Genomic DNA, 14,952 nt, shown 5'->3' with positions numbered 1-14,952 from the left:
GCTTATATTGGTTCCCCCAAACCTTCTAGGCACATTAAAAGAAAAATTTCTTGTAATTAAATTGTCCAATTCAGGGCAATTCCACTAAAATTTCAACCTAAAATGTAAGAAGAGACACTTTTCAGTTCCTTTGAGGGTTGTCATAAGACATTTTGACTCTCCCTTAATTGCCCAACCTTGTGGCATTTAAAAAGAGAAAGAGGGTCCAAATACACCACCACTGCCCAGCCTCCGGAGGGGCTGTCTGCCCACACATGACAGGTGCTTTCATCTGCAAGGCAGAGAAAATGAGCAGTCTAGACTCATTATCTCAGCCACCAGTGTCTCAGAGCAGCGAGCTCTGAGCTTAGGGAGAAAACACAGAATACAGACAGAAGGTGAAGTTGATGATCCGCAGCATAGTCTTCTGATCACTCAAAAAGGTGGGGCTTTTCACCTGCTCTCCTCACCCAGAATGCCCTGTCTCAGAACTCCATGTGGCTCTCTCTCACATTCTCAGGGAGACTTGCTCTGAACTCCATGATTATAGTGGCAACTCCTGCACTTCCTACCTCCCTTTCTACCAAACGTTTCCCTAGAACTCTTATTATTTTCCAATATAATAATAATTGATGCGTTGTCTTTGCTAATTGTTACAATAGAAGGGAACCTCCACGCAGGCAGACCACTTTATTGTTTCTGAGTCCTCAGCACCGTGGGTCTGGGACATGGCAGGTATCTAGTAAATATCTGTTAAATGATGAATGAAGGTGAATATAATTTTAAATATGACTTTGATTCCCTTTTAATTCACTCATCAGCATGTCCTATTATAAAATCTATAGTATTTAAAAGCCTAATGACCCTTTTAATAAGTGTTGGTGAAAAGTCTGATGCATTTACTATGAAGTAAACATCAGCCAAGAACTTCTAGAAGCTGATGAGGTTTAAAATAATGGAGGTTAAATCAAGCAAGCTCGGTACCAGCTACCACGTTCCTGGGGGCACTCTAAGGAGAGCGAGGTGAAGTTAAGTTTAAAAGGATGAACTACCAGTTCCCCTCAGGGGCCGATTTCTGTAGATGTTAGAACTTTTAACACACCTGCTCAGGTGGAATCAGGACAAAACCTGAGCCAGGGCGAGTGTGGGTAAGTAAAGACTGCAAGTTAGCATCTGAGCACATTTTCCTTAGGCATTAAAAAAAAGTGTTTTCTTTGATAAATAAAGAGAACCTTTGATCAGTGTTTACATAGTTGCTTGGAAAAGCATATGTAAGAGTAGAACTACCTGGCCTGCTCTAATCCCCTTCTGGGGACAAGAGAAGAGACTGTGTTGGGCATACCATGACGATTAGAGGCCAGAGTACAAATCAGAGAGTCCACAGCATGATTACAAAATGAGGACTGATATCTGAGTGTTCAGATCCAGTGGATGGAGAAATCCGAGGCTTCCTGCCAGGCAGGTTGGAGCATGGTGGTTCTCAGGAGCCTCTCCATGTGGAATAACCATATTATGTGTCGGGTCGATTAGGTACTTTACATGCATTAGCTCATAAATGCCCAAAACTCTCTATATTATGCCCATCCTAAAGATAAGGCTCAGAAAGGTTTATCAGCTGCCTAAAGTCACACAGCTAGTATGAGAGGGGGTCAGTATTCAAACTCAAGTCCCTTGACACCAGGGCCATGTCAATGCTCCTATACTAAGCTGAAGCAGGATTTATAGAAAGCAGTTAGGCCTGGGAATGGAGCAGATTAGGGAAAGCAGGCTGGCATCACAGCAGGGCTCAGGTGCCATTAAAAAATCAAAGGCTGCCCTAGCCGGTTTGCTCAGTGGATAGAGCGTCGGCCTGCGGACTGAAGGGTCCTGGATTCAATTCTGGTCAAGGGTACATGCCAGGGTTGCGGGCTCAATCCCCAGTAAGGGGCATGCAAGAGGCAGCCAATCAATGATTCTGTCTCATCATTGATGTTCCTATCTCTCTCTCCCTCTCCTTTCCTCTCTGAAATCAGTCAATAAAAATATATTTTTTTAAAAAATGAAATCGGAGGCCACCCAGGGCACAAGTCCAGCCCGAGAACCTAGGACACACTCAGTGGTATGAGTGTCAATACTAACTTGGTGGGTTCAATGACTAGGTCTTCACACAGGCTTAGGGCTACAGTCTAATTTTCAGCAGACAGAGAAGTGAACAGACCCATAGACACATGGAGACACACACACACACACACACACACACACACACACACACACAGATAGCGCACTGCTCTCCTTTCTCACCAATGCCCAATTCTGCCTTCACATCCTCCTCACCTATCCATTTTCTCCTCCAGCCTCCACCATGCTCTCTGAGCTCATCTTAATTGCCTTTGCAGAAGGGGTGTCCTGGCATGCTGGGTTTGAATGAACCCCCTCCCTCCTCCTGAGACCTCTCAGCCTCCCCTGATCTCATCCAATATCCCACCCTAAGCTCCACATTTTTAATTGGCACCCAAGTAACAGTAACCCATAAAGAGCTGGAACATAACCCACAAGGGTAACATAACCCACTTAGTCCTAAAGTAACCTCTCACAGCAAATGTCCTAAGGCAATCCCTGAGGCCTGACACACAGATCCTAGGTCAGTCAAGGTGCTGATAAGCTAAGCAATTCTCTCATGTTTGGCCTGACGTTCACTCATTCCTGACCTTTCCATGCCAGGGAAATATAATCTCTTCCATTTGCTTAGCATTTTCCGGGTTACAGAACACTTTCAGCTGCATTAACTCACTGAGCCCTCCCACAAGTGTTGGAGGAATGACCTCCCCTCCCCCATCAAAGGAGGTGAGTGGCCTGCCCTGGACCACGGAGCTGGTCAGTCTCAGGCAGCAGGCAGTGCCCAGAGCCAACTACCCCCTTCACAGCAGCCAAAAGAGAGAATGACTCAACCTGTCAGAGGAAAGAAGGCTTCTTTAGCCTAATTTTCATTTCCTCATGACATAACCTTTGCTGCTGTTAATCTAAGAAAAACCCAATTAAACAGAAACAGTTGCCAGAACTCTAGGAGTGGACGATCCAACTCTCGCACACTGACTTCGATTCACAGATGGCCTCTTGGCTCAGGGAGTTCTCTCCGTCCTCCATGTGTTTGTCGTTTTATAAATAACATTGCTTTTCCTGGGAAAAGCACCGGAAGCTGTAAGAACATGTACATGAAGGACAACTTCAGACTTTGTACAACAGATGAAATCAGAGAAATGAGGACAATGGGTGGGAAAAAAGACAAGCAGGCAGGAGAAGGGGCTCCCACACAGACAGCCTGCACCTGCAGGAAGCCAGGCCACTACTGGCCCCCTCTCTTCCTGGGAAGCCCTCTGTGTGGGCCCAGAGGAAGCACCATAGTCCCCCCTCCTCCCCTGCCCGTGGCCCCACCAGCAGCTCCGTGCTTCACTTCCCAGCCGCCCTCTGACACTCCTGGTCTGTAGTCTGTGCACCATGCAGAGAAACCCAGTTTGTGAGACATTAGACAAGCAGGCATGGGGGGAGAGAGGAAAACCTGGCAATACTATTTAAAAAAACCAGAAAAGAACTTCTTTTTGTTTATCTTCATGGCAGCCTGATGGGAACAGCTGATCAATATGGGCTTGCCTGGGGAAAACTGTGTGCAGGCTGATCACCACGTTTCTGACGTATTTCAGTACCCACAACACAGAGTCACCAGTACACGGAGTCTTGGATCTCATCCACTGGGAATTCAGGTGACTGCACCAGGACAAGAAGGGCAGTAAGATAAACAAATATTTTTTTGTATTCTATGCGAGTAGAAGAAAGGAGAACGATATGTCCTGGAATATCATGGGGACGTGGAGCATCCTGACACTGGCAAGATTGTGGCTTGTGTATGACCATTTAAGTGAGACTATCCACCTTTCCTGACCCTCTTTCTAAAGTAGATCCCTCCATTATTCTCTATCCTAGCACCCTGTTGATAGCCTTCTTAACACTTCATGAGCTGTAATTGTTTTGTTCACTTATCAATTTATTTGTTGACTGGCCCCCCTCCCAAAAAAAGACATGAGATACATTAGCATGTCCACTTTTATTACTAATTTGAGATATTCTTGAGGGCTCAATTTGTATCAGTAGAGTGAATGAATGAATATTAAAATCTCTGGCACAGGACGTGATTTTCAGTAGCTATTTCCTAGACCTGTTTTCCTCTCTGAGCCTCAGTCTACTAGGGTGTATGGACACATGGAAATATAATCCCACACAAGGCTGACTGAGTGCATGCTGACGAAAACCAGAAAAAGAGCTGGTAGTCAAGATTATGTTCCAGGGAGGTCTCAGGGACTGGCAGGAGAGGAAAGTTAAACCCAAGTTCATGTCCACCTGCTCTGCCCCCTTTGACCTCTGGGGTTGTCTGTTAAAATAAAGACCAAAAATCAAAACGAATGGACTGACAATTACCTACAGAGACATGATATTTGAAAACTTCCTAGAGCAGGAAAGCCCAGGCTTGGCCCTCACCATTCCAGGGCTCCCAGCATTTTATTTTGGTGTGTATTTCCCTCATTTCTTTCCGACAAGGATTTGAAGCAGGGTGGCTTAAAATGCCCCCATTCATAACATGCTCTGTCCTTAGAAACGTCACCCAAAGACATATGTCAGGCCTGTTCCCCCAAGTGATTGGAGGGCAGCATAGAGTCTGACCTTGGCTTATGATGGAAGGAGGGATAAGATCCGCCCAGACTCCAGGAGTCTCCGAGGAGCCTGAAGCATGCCCCCTGCACACAAATTAGCAGCCCATTGTTCCCGCCTCCCACTCCCTCTTACAAATGAGACTGCACATCTTCCTCAATTCCAATAAAGCGGAGACAAAGCCTGTGGGAGAGCGATAAGATTAAAGGGAGCTGGAGATGGCAGCAGGGCTGTGCCTTTTCTTATATCTGACTCTCCCAGTGCCTGCCTAGCAAGGCCCCAGAGGTGTGTTTAAAGCCTGTCGGGCTAGGAGCACACTCATTCCAGGACTGCCTGTGTGCTCCCGCTGTGCTGACAGTCTGTGCACGGCCTCGCTGGGCGGTCTGGAGGCTGGCTGTCATTCACCCGGGCTGTTGTTTATCCAAAACTTTTTCTTCTTCCTTATATTTGAAGCGTTTTGCTTTTGTTTTGGTTTTTTATCATTTGGGGAATTGAAAAGTCAGGAAAGTAGAAACACAACTAAACTACTTTATATTTTACTGAAAAAAAGAAATATTAGAACCCAATTGTAATAACAGGAATTTCTAATTTCTCTCTGTCTGTTGGAGCTACTGAGGTGGCTCCTCTGGTATCCCTAGGGCGCATGATGGCACTTACACATGTGAGTCCAGGCGTCCGGAGGGACACCACACTCTCATGCTTGCTCACTCTTCATTTAACTGCCTCGCCACTGACTCGTTCTCCAACTCTGGCCTCTCTATTCTTCAGCAAAAAGTGTCCCAGGGAAGAAAGAACTAATAGACTTGGAGTCTGAAGATTTTGCTAGATTCTTAGGAAGAGGCCTCAAATGCCATCAACAGATGGCCCTGCAGAGCACCGGAAGGATCTGAGGGGCTGTCAGTGAAACATTTTGAGGAGACCTGTATGAGTCTACAACCTAGGACTGGGCCAATCAGTAGAAGCTCCAGGAGGCATATTGGGACTGTTCTAACAGTCAGAGCTCCCAGCTGCCTCACAAGACAATATGTGTCACTAAAGGTGTTCAAGAGCTTGCCAGAGCAGTGGGGTCCTGAGCTTAGATGCCCACTGTAATCTCCAGGGTTTTCAAAAATATACGGATACCTGGGCACTACCCTAGACCCACAGGATCAGACTCTGGGAGTTGAAAGCAAGAGCACAGAACTGTGTGTGAGAGAACATAGATTTAAGGCCATGCTCTCACACTTACTAATAGGGTTACTGAAACTCAGAGCTTCGGTTTGCTCATTAATAAAATGAGCCTCCTGATACCCACATTACAGAGCTGCTATAAGAAATAATCATTAGTTCTATGTGCTCAATAAATGTTACTTTTCAAAATCAATAACTCATTCAATGGAATTCACATGCAGGTGCTTCTGAGAATGAGTCAGAAACCTGACAGCATCTGTAGCTTTAACAAGGGTCTCCAAGAAACAACGGTCCTATATCTGTTTAACTCAGTGAGAGCCAATGAATGGGTTTTCAAGTTCGGTATACAATTCTTAGGGCATATTCATATACATTGTTTCATTTGGATTTTGGTCCTCACAACAGCCATATAAGTGGGAAAGATAATTTTATGTCAACTTTGCAGATAAGAAAATTAAACATTAGCAGGGTTCAGTAACCTGTACAAGGTTGCACTGCTAATTATCCGAAGACTTAGGGTGAGAAATAACTCACACCTCCTAACTCCTAGTAAGGTGCCATTATTTTCACTACCCCAAGCTCTGTTCCTGGTCAATGGTTTCAGAGGCTTAATTTCTTGCCTTTCCAAGTAGACGAGAGACTTAGGAATTATATTTTATGGTTCTATTTTTGCCTCCCATCCTGCTAGCCCATATTCTTCATACAGTGAGAGCTCAATTAAAGTGTACTATGGGAAATTATTCGTGGAATGGGTTTTGAGAACAGTGCTTTTTCATAAGCATAACCCCCAACTTGAGACTTGGGACTTTATCTCACCTCACCTCTGTATCTCCAGGGGTCTTGATTTCAAGGTTTGCTTATATCTCTTTTTCTTAACCATCTACACTGGTCTCTCCTCAAGGCTTGATAAACTTTTTTGTTGCAGTGTTTGCTAGGTGTTCCCCATCTCCATAGTCAGGTCTCAGGCAGCTCTTGCCATTCTTCTTCACTTTCCAGGTCAAGTGGAAGGACCTGGAGCAGATATGAGTTTGAATCCCCAATCTTCTCTCACTAGGTTGGGTAATTTGGGGGTAATTACTTAGCACTTCTAAACCTCAATATTCCTATCTGTGGAAAAGAAAGAATACTTACATACTAAGTTTGTTGTGAGGATTAAGAATGATAATGGACCAGTGTCCTGTCCCCACAAATCTGTCTAATCTGAAAAAGCCACAAGAACACAATCCTCAAGTATAATTTTCACTGTATCACTTACCTACCAAATCTTTCCTTCAGCATCTTCTAAGCCAGTGGTTCTCAACCTTCCTAATGCCGCGACCCTTTAATATAGTTCCTCAGGTTGTGGTGACCCCCAATTTCATTGTTACAAATTGAACGTAATTAAAGCATAGTGATTAATCACAAAAACAATATGTAATTATACATGTGTTTTCCAATGGTCTAAGGCGACCCCTGTGAAAGGGTCGTTTGACCCCCAAAAGGGTCGCGACCCACAGGTTGAGAACCGCTGTTCTAAGCAATATTCCCCTCTAGTTCAAACTCTAGATCTACACTGTCCAATAGGAACAGAGTGCAGACCACAAACGTGAGCCATGTATGCAATTCTAACATTTCTAATCGCCACATTCATGCAAAGTGAACAGAAACAGCGGAGATTCATTTTGATGATTTATTTTATTTACCCTAATAGGTCAAAAATGTTATCATGTTAACATTAACTATAAAATAAATTGTTAATGAAATATTTTACATTTTTATACTAAGTCATCAAATCCAGGTGTGTATTTTACACTTACAGCACATCTCAATTTAGAAGAGCCACATTTTAAGTGCTCCGCAGCAATATGTGACTAGTGGCTTGAGCAGCCTAAATCTCAGTTTAACCTTCACCTACCAACTGCTTCTCTTTACTAATATCCTCATCTCCAGACTTAGCACACACTCTCCAAAAACACTCATCTGCCACATTATCCCTTTCTTACCTAAAAAATATGTATAAGTCTTTCACCCATCTAGAAGGCTCTCCCTCTTTCTTCTCACACTCTTCTCCTTCAGAACCCTGACTGCTGAACAGCTCCTCCGGGGAAGCTAGCTGCCTAATTCCACCTGGGGATGAGGTCACCAACTGAGAAGAGAGGTCTGTTGATTACAAGGTAGCGTGATCTTGGTGCAGAGTAAGGGCTGTGAAGTGAGGCAAGCCCGGGTTTACATTTATGTCTAGGCTCTGGCACTAAGTGACGTTGATAGAAAGGAATGGGGGTGGGGCTGGGACCAGTAACTGTCAGTATTTTAAAAGCTCGTGGAACAGGCCCCAAATAGCCATAATGATACCCTAGTTTAGCCCAAGAAATCCACCCTTGAGAACGTTTCTTTTAGTGGTTCTTTCATAGTCTCCATGGGGTGACTGTTGTCTTGTGACATGGAGACATAGGGTTAGCACTTCCAAGAATAGCCGGTGAGAGTTAGTACCATCAAAAGATGGCCAAAGATCAAGGCAGCTATTACTCATCCTTGCCAGATCTGCCAGCCACATCAACACTGGCTCCATTTTTAAATTCAGAAATTAATATTTAATGTTTTAGTCACTTGTTTTTGCAAAACACCATCACATTGCCTTGTAGGGCTGTTGGCATGCAGTGAAAAGATTTTTGTCAGGAAGTTAACTCCAAACCTGGGCTATTTTTATCCCCCCACTATGAAGTTTATCAGTAATGTCCCCATAATCTAGCAAGTGCTGCCTCTTTTAAACATCAGTCTGGAGGAATAAGCAATGGTAGGTGGAAACGGGGAGAAGAAAACTTAGTGAAGCATTTAACAATCCAGTCAATGATTCTTTACCCTTTTAAATTAGAGATACGTGACAACCAAGTTGCAAATTCTGGTTAATTTAAGGGGAAACTCACCCAGGCTTCATGAAACAACAACAACAAAAACACTGACTATCACAACCCCATGTTCTTATGAAATTATTATTGATATATTGTTTAGAAAAATCATCTTAAAAACATGTAACTATAGCTAATCTTCTTCCATAACCCATCCCCAACCATAGCTTTGTGTTAAAGTGAACGAGACCCTGATGCCTACACACTTTTGCAAATAGGAAACTGTCACTTTTTAGTAATACCTTTTTATATGGTGTCCCTGTGTCCCTGTCTATATATTGTGTGCAACTTTTAGTTTGTTCATCTTTAATTGAAAAACTTCTCCAAAACACAAATCACCAAAGAGGAAAAGCTAGTTACCAAGGAGACTTCCTAATGAATCAGAGAGTGGTATTTGTATCTGCTTAGTTCAGGAAGCCTTAGATGCATTTAAAGGAGGAACAAACCATATTTTAACCAACTGTGGATAGTGACTTTCTCCTGGCAAGAAGTGCAGACAGCCTTTATTTACTTTTGAAAGCATGGAAGGAAGTTAGCAAGTGCCTCTTGTATGGAATCTGTGAACAGATCTGGGCAGATGGGAATATCTCTTGAGCATGCTTGATTTAGGAAAACAAATACCATCCAAGGACAAAGTGGCCGCATGGAGATGATTAAGGATAGCACTGAAGAGCTCTGCATTCCCACCCAGGAATCTGCACGAGGATGCTCTTGGAAATGTGAACTGAGGAAACCTCTACATCTTTGTCTGCAGCCATGACCTTTTCCAACATGAAGGCAGTGCCACTGAAAAAGAGTCGACTCCTGATTCACCTCCGCATGACGAGAGAGAACTGCATGAATAATTCGGGAATTCAGATCAGATTTTTTGGTTCGTGACCTGATAAAAGGAAGATTTTTGTTTACATCCGAACGTTTCTTCATTGATTCTCAGCATATTTTTTGTATAAGCCTGGGTGCGTTTTTGAGTCTGGAGTTTCTACCTAGCTGTGCAATGGGAATCCAGTAGCTATTGCTAACAGAAGACTTTTGCAAAAATAACTTGGAGGCAAGGCCCATAGCCAGTGAAATGCTGACGTCTCCTGTTGTTTGTGGGAAATTAGAATAATGCCCAGGAATCCTGTGAGTAAAACAATGGCAGGGGGAGAAAATAGTGCTGCAGGGCAGAGAAGTTTCAAAACTGTACAAGTAACCAGGGGTTTGTAACAAAGTTTGATGCAGAACCCCACTTTTTGTTATTTTGTTTTTTCACTATTTATTTTTTTACTGTTATGACTGCTGTTTTTGTTCCTGATTAACCAACAGAGGATATTAGGAAAATACTATAGGTTTGAAAAATGTCAGTATTTGCCTTAAGTTATTTTTGTCTTGTCTAAAAAGACTCTTCCAATGTAAAGAAAAGGGAAAAATCCACAAATCCTTGGATACAGAAGATTTCTATAAACTGCTTATTTTTAAATAACTTATCTTCCTAAAAGTGAAACTACAGATGAATATAATTGGAAGGAAAAAATACCCTTGCCTGACGCAATTGAATCTACTTACTGGGAACTTCGGGTCTACTGTTGCTAAGGTAATTCAATCAATTAAAGTTTGAGTAATATTTCAGAACTTATTAATGAAAGATGAGGGGAGAAAAGAGATTAGATTTAGGGTGAGAAAACTGAGAGTTAAGTGAGCTACAACTCTCTCCTTTGCTTTTCATGTTTCGGATAATTCCAAAGCTTAGCAATTTTGTAATGATAAGCTAATAAGATTCTCAGTACTCAGGTAAAAGATATTTTATAGGACAATAATTTGAAGTTTAATCTTGACATAAATTTTGCTACTTCATCTCTAGAATAAATAAAGCTGGTGGCAGCAATTGTAACCTGAATTGTTAAAATTCAAGTATGTGATCATATTTTTCAGACAACTTTATGAAATTTATCAAGTCTTATTGATCTGTATTACCTGAGGCTTCAAATTAACTGAGAACACAGTAAATAACTATTATTTAATGAAAAACACAATAAAATTATGATGAATTTATAGTGAGAAGAACACAGAAATAGAACTTGTGCAGCATCAAAACAAATGAATGTACTAACACTGAAGCTGAAAAATAGCAATGCTTTTTCATTCATAACTTGTTCTGTTATACTTCAAGAGTACATATTTCAGAGGTCTCCATTGGTATTGCCCTATCAGTAATTCCAAAGACAATAAAAGAAAAAAAAATATTATGTAAAGATGGAATTTATAATGTTTAATTTTTTCTTTTACTGTTGAACTCCTTGCTCAAATTTTATGTCTTTGTAGATTGATTTATTCATATTTGAATATTCTTTGATTGTTGTGGATGGACAAAAGAAAGTTATTGAATATGAGAAAAATAAAGTAAAATAAGTAAATATGGTGAACTCCTTTCATGTTCCTATCTAGAAATATTAATATCAATGTATATCAGCTTTGTTATCAGTGTGTATTCTTGTTTAGACAGCAAATGTTTCAATAAGTTTTTTACATGTCAAAGAAAATACTCTGTGAGAATCCTATCTAATAAAAAGGGAATATGCTAATTGACCCTCATGCTGTCGCAAAGATGGCAGCGCCCACAGCTACAAGATGGTGATGCTCAGTCCCCTCAGCCCCAACTGGGTGGCAAGGCGCACTCCGCGCACCTGCCTTCGGAGTACCCCAGTACCCTCAGCCCCATAGCTGCCCAGAGCCGGCCAGAGGCACAGGCAAGCCTCAGATGGGGGCTACCCAACCACCCAGGGCTACCTGAGGCTCAGGTAACCAGGGCCAGCCGAGGCTTGCGCTGCTGGCAGTGGCAGCAGCAGAGGTGTGATGGGGCGTCGCCTTCCCCTGATCGCTGGGTTGCCTCCCGCCCCTGAGGGCTCCTGGACTGTGAGGGGGGGCAGGCCGGGCTGAGGGACCCCCCTCCAGTGCATGAATTTTCATGCACCAGGCCTCTAGTTAAAAATATAAGAAACAGAAAAGGAACCTTAAGGTTATCATCAGTTTTGGCTTAAGTCAAACAGAAGTCTTCAGAGCACTTTATGTATTATAAAATTTTAAATGAAGTACATTCAAAAAACCTAAGAGAAAAAGAAACTACTAAGGCTGAATAGTACAGTATAAATTTATATTGTCATAGTGAAATTGTGACATTCTGTCCTCCAAATAACAGTCAAAAAATATAGATTGACTTGGTAATTTCAGATTTTTAATAATATCACTTTTTCTCTCATTTTATTGTGCTTTGAACAGTGTTCAAAGATCTATTTTACCAGTGATAACATCTTGCATTTATGTAACACTTTAGAAGTTAAACAATGCAGTCATCAAAATGACCTCATTTGATCTGCAAATAATATGGGAAATGCTTCTTTAACCCTTCCTTGGTCTGAAGGAAGAAATATAGACCTAATGGTTAGGTGTCTTATCAAGCAAGGTCTTAAAGCTAGTGAATAGTGGAACTGCATCTTGAACTTGAATCCTTTTGCTTCAGTCATATGTTCCTATTACTACTCCACAATATCTCCATTGAAAAGATAAAATAGTAGTGAATAGCACTATGGAAACCTGACCAAAGGATAAGAGAATACATCAGGGACTCTAGAAGTGTTTGAACCATTAGCTTATGTGTAGCTGGATGTCTTTCATATGTTGAAAGATGTTGCAAATATTTGTTTATTCAAGTGTTTTCATTCTTTCTTTGCTTTATAATAGGCTGCAGCACTTGTCATTTAAAAGTACTAAACTTAGCTAACCTAGGTTTCCATAAATAAATGCTGTATAATAGGGAAAGCCCCTATTGTCAGAGTTGTAAGTACGTGTTACTTAAAATGTAGTACCAGTATAACTGACATTCTGTGCACATTTACAATATGAAAATTTAAAATACTGTGATATAGAAAATATTAACAAAGTTACTTTATACATAAAATTGTATATAATAAAAATTTGTATTTTTAAAAATCTAGAACCACACAATTTCGAAGTTAGCAAACCAAATGAATTATAAACTGTACTAGAGGCCTGGTACATGACATTCAAGCACTGGTTGCGGGGAGGGGGGGGTCCCTCAGCCCCGCCTGCACCTTCTCCCAGTCCAGGACCCCTTGGGGGATGTCCGACTGCTGCAGAGGCGGAAGAGGCTCCTGCCACCACTGCTGCACTCGCCAGCCGTGAGCCCAGCTTCTGGCTGAGCGGCACTCCTCCTGTAGAAGCACACTGACCATCAGGGGGCAGCTCCTGCATTGAGTGTCTGCCCCCAGTGGTCAGTGTGTGTCATAGCAACCGGTCATTCCACTCTTCAGTCAATTTGCATATTAGGGTTTTATTATTATAGGATTATGCTGTCACCAAATGGCATAACTGATACCCTTTAACATAATTATGGAACTATATTGTTGTATGTACTAAAACTTTGATAGATGGTTCTGGTGACTATTTGGCTATTAATACTCACTGTTATAATTATAAACTGCTTTTTTATATACTACTAGAGGCCCAGTGCATGAAATTCATGCACAGGTAGGGTTCCTAGCAGCTGTTGGCTGCCAGCTGGGGCCTCCCTTCCCCCAGCTGCCTGCTGCCACCACTAGCTGGGGCCTCCCTTCCCATGGTTGGCAGCCAGCCCCACCCCCTGGTCGCACTGACAGTCAAGGGGACAATTTGCATATTAGGCTTTTATTATATAGGATGGCAATGATTTTCAGCCAGAGTGTTGCAATAATTTTAAAAACATGCACTACCTGACTATTTAGTCAGTGTCACTGATCTCTTTTCCCTGAGATTGTCAAATAAAAAAATAACAATAGCTAACACAATAGCCATCCAGTGTGAATGCCCAATCTTCAATCATAAATATGTAGGTCATATAATAGAATCACATAATAAGGTTGCATCTGATTAGTTAATTCTTGATACCAGAAATCCTTATATGCAAATATAGGTACCTGCTTTTTTTAAAAGTAACTTGGGAGCAAAAAGGGTAAGTAGTTACTATTGTTATTTTTTAAATCAATCAAAATTTACCTATTTTTATCAGATTGGCAAAAAATATATATTTTTTGGTGTGCTTCAGAATTTTAGTAACTAGTGTATGTGTGCCATGACATGAAAAATGGTTGAAAATCACTGTAGTATAGCAAAATTTCTAATCATAAGTGAGATTATGGTGCTACTGAAATAAATAAATACATACATACATAATTTGGAGGAAAGGTTAGATATACTAAAACACTTTAAAGGAGGTCAAACAAGTACCAAGAAACAATGAACTGCTGATTTAGGAGAGAGCACTAATAAATAATAGATAATTCTGCCTCTAGATTTATAAAAGCATTTATGTGGAGGAGAAGCAGGAGGAGGGGATGGGGGAAAGAAAAAGAGGAGGAGGAGGAATAGGAGGAAAATGATCAGAAAAAGAAGAGGAAGACAAAAAGGAAAGTGAGGAGGACAAGGAAAAACATAAAGAAGAGGAAGAGAAAAAGAAATAAGAGAGAAGGAGGAGGAATAAAGACAAAGTGAAGGAGGAAATGATATAATGGTTGTAGATTTCTGTGCTCTGACAAGTTTCTCTCCTTTATACCCATCATTTTTGGAAAATGAGCCTGAGATTATTCAAATTTTGTATCATACAAAGTCTTTAAGAACATACCACTCATAAAATACACTAGTAATTTCCCTTTATAAAATAACTAGAGGCCCGGTGCACGACATTCATGCACTCGGGGGCGGGGGGGGGGGCGTCCCTCAGCCTGGCCTGCAGCCCTTTCACAGTCCAGGAGCCCTTGGGGGATGTCCAACTGACGGCTTAGGCCTGAGGAGTGGGCCTAAGCTGGCAGTCGGATATCCTTAGTTCCAAAGAGGAGAAGGGATTTTCTTTGTGTTATCCCATGGCCATTTCCTTATAAAACAAGAATTCTAAGTATTCCTCCATATCTAATGTGAAAGATTTAGGAAGAAACCTGAAAAGGTACTTCTAATGAATAGCTCACCAGATAGACAAACCAGAACTCATTTCTTCTACCAACTCATCCTCAACTACAACATCCTTTTTTTCTTTCTTTTTTTTCTGGGATTTATTTATCTTCTATAATTGAAACTTTGTAGCTTTGAGCAGAGGCCAGGTCCCGCCAGGGCAGGCGAGAACCTTGGCTTCCTCCATCGCCAGGGGCAGCCCAAGCCTCCTGCTCATTCCAGCCCCGTGGCCGCTGCCATCTTAGTTGGGTTAATTTGCATA

The 14,952-nt window shown here is 41.8% G+C and overlaps 1 protein-coding gene across 2 annotated transcripts in view; it reads left to right on the top strand.

The window, feature by feature from the left end:
• Nucleotides 1–14,952, top strand: part of KCNMB2 (potassium calcium-activated channel subfamily M regulatory beta subunit 2) — a 228,348-nt gene that overhangs the window by 109,891 nt on the left and 103,505 nt on the right. Inside the window, exon 1 of one of the 2 annotated variants that reach the window (XM_006084906.3) lies at nt 10,269–10,287. The exons of the other annotated variant lie outside the window; for it this stretch is intronic. The gene's annotated coding sequence lies outside the window, so the exon portion shown is untranslated. Of the gene's footprint in view, nt 1–10,268; nt 10,288–14,952 lie in introns of those variants that run through there. 2 annotated transcript variants of the gene reach the window in all.

Source organism: Myotis lucifugus, unplaced genomic scaffold (genome assembly GCF_000147115.1).
Source record: "Myotis lucifugus unplaced genomic scaffold, Myoluc2.0 scaffold_14, whole genome shotgun sequence".
In the NCBI taxonomy this organism is placed as follows: Eukaryota; Metazoa; Chordata; class Mammalia; order Chiroptera; family Vespertilionidae; genus Myotis; species Myotis lucifugus.
This window is presented reverse-complemented; position numbering and strand designations above follow the sequence as displayed.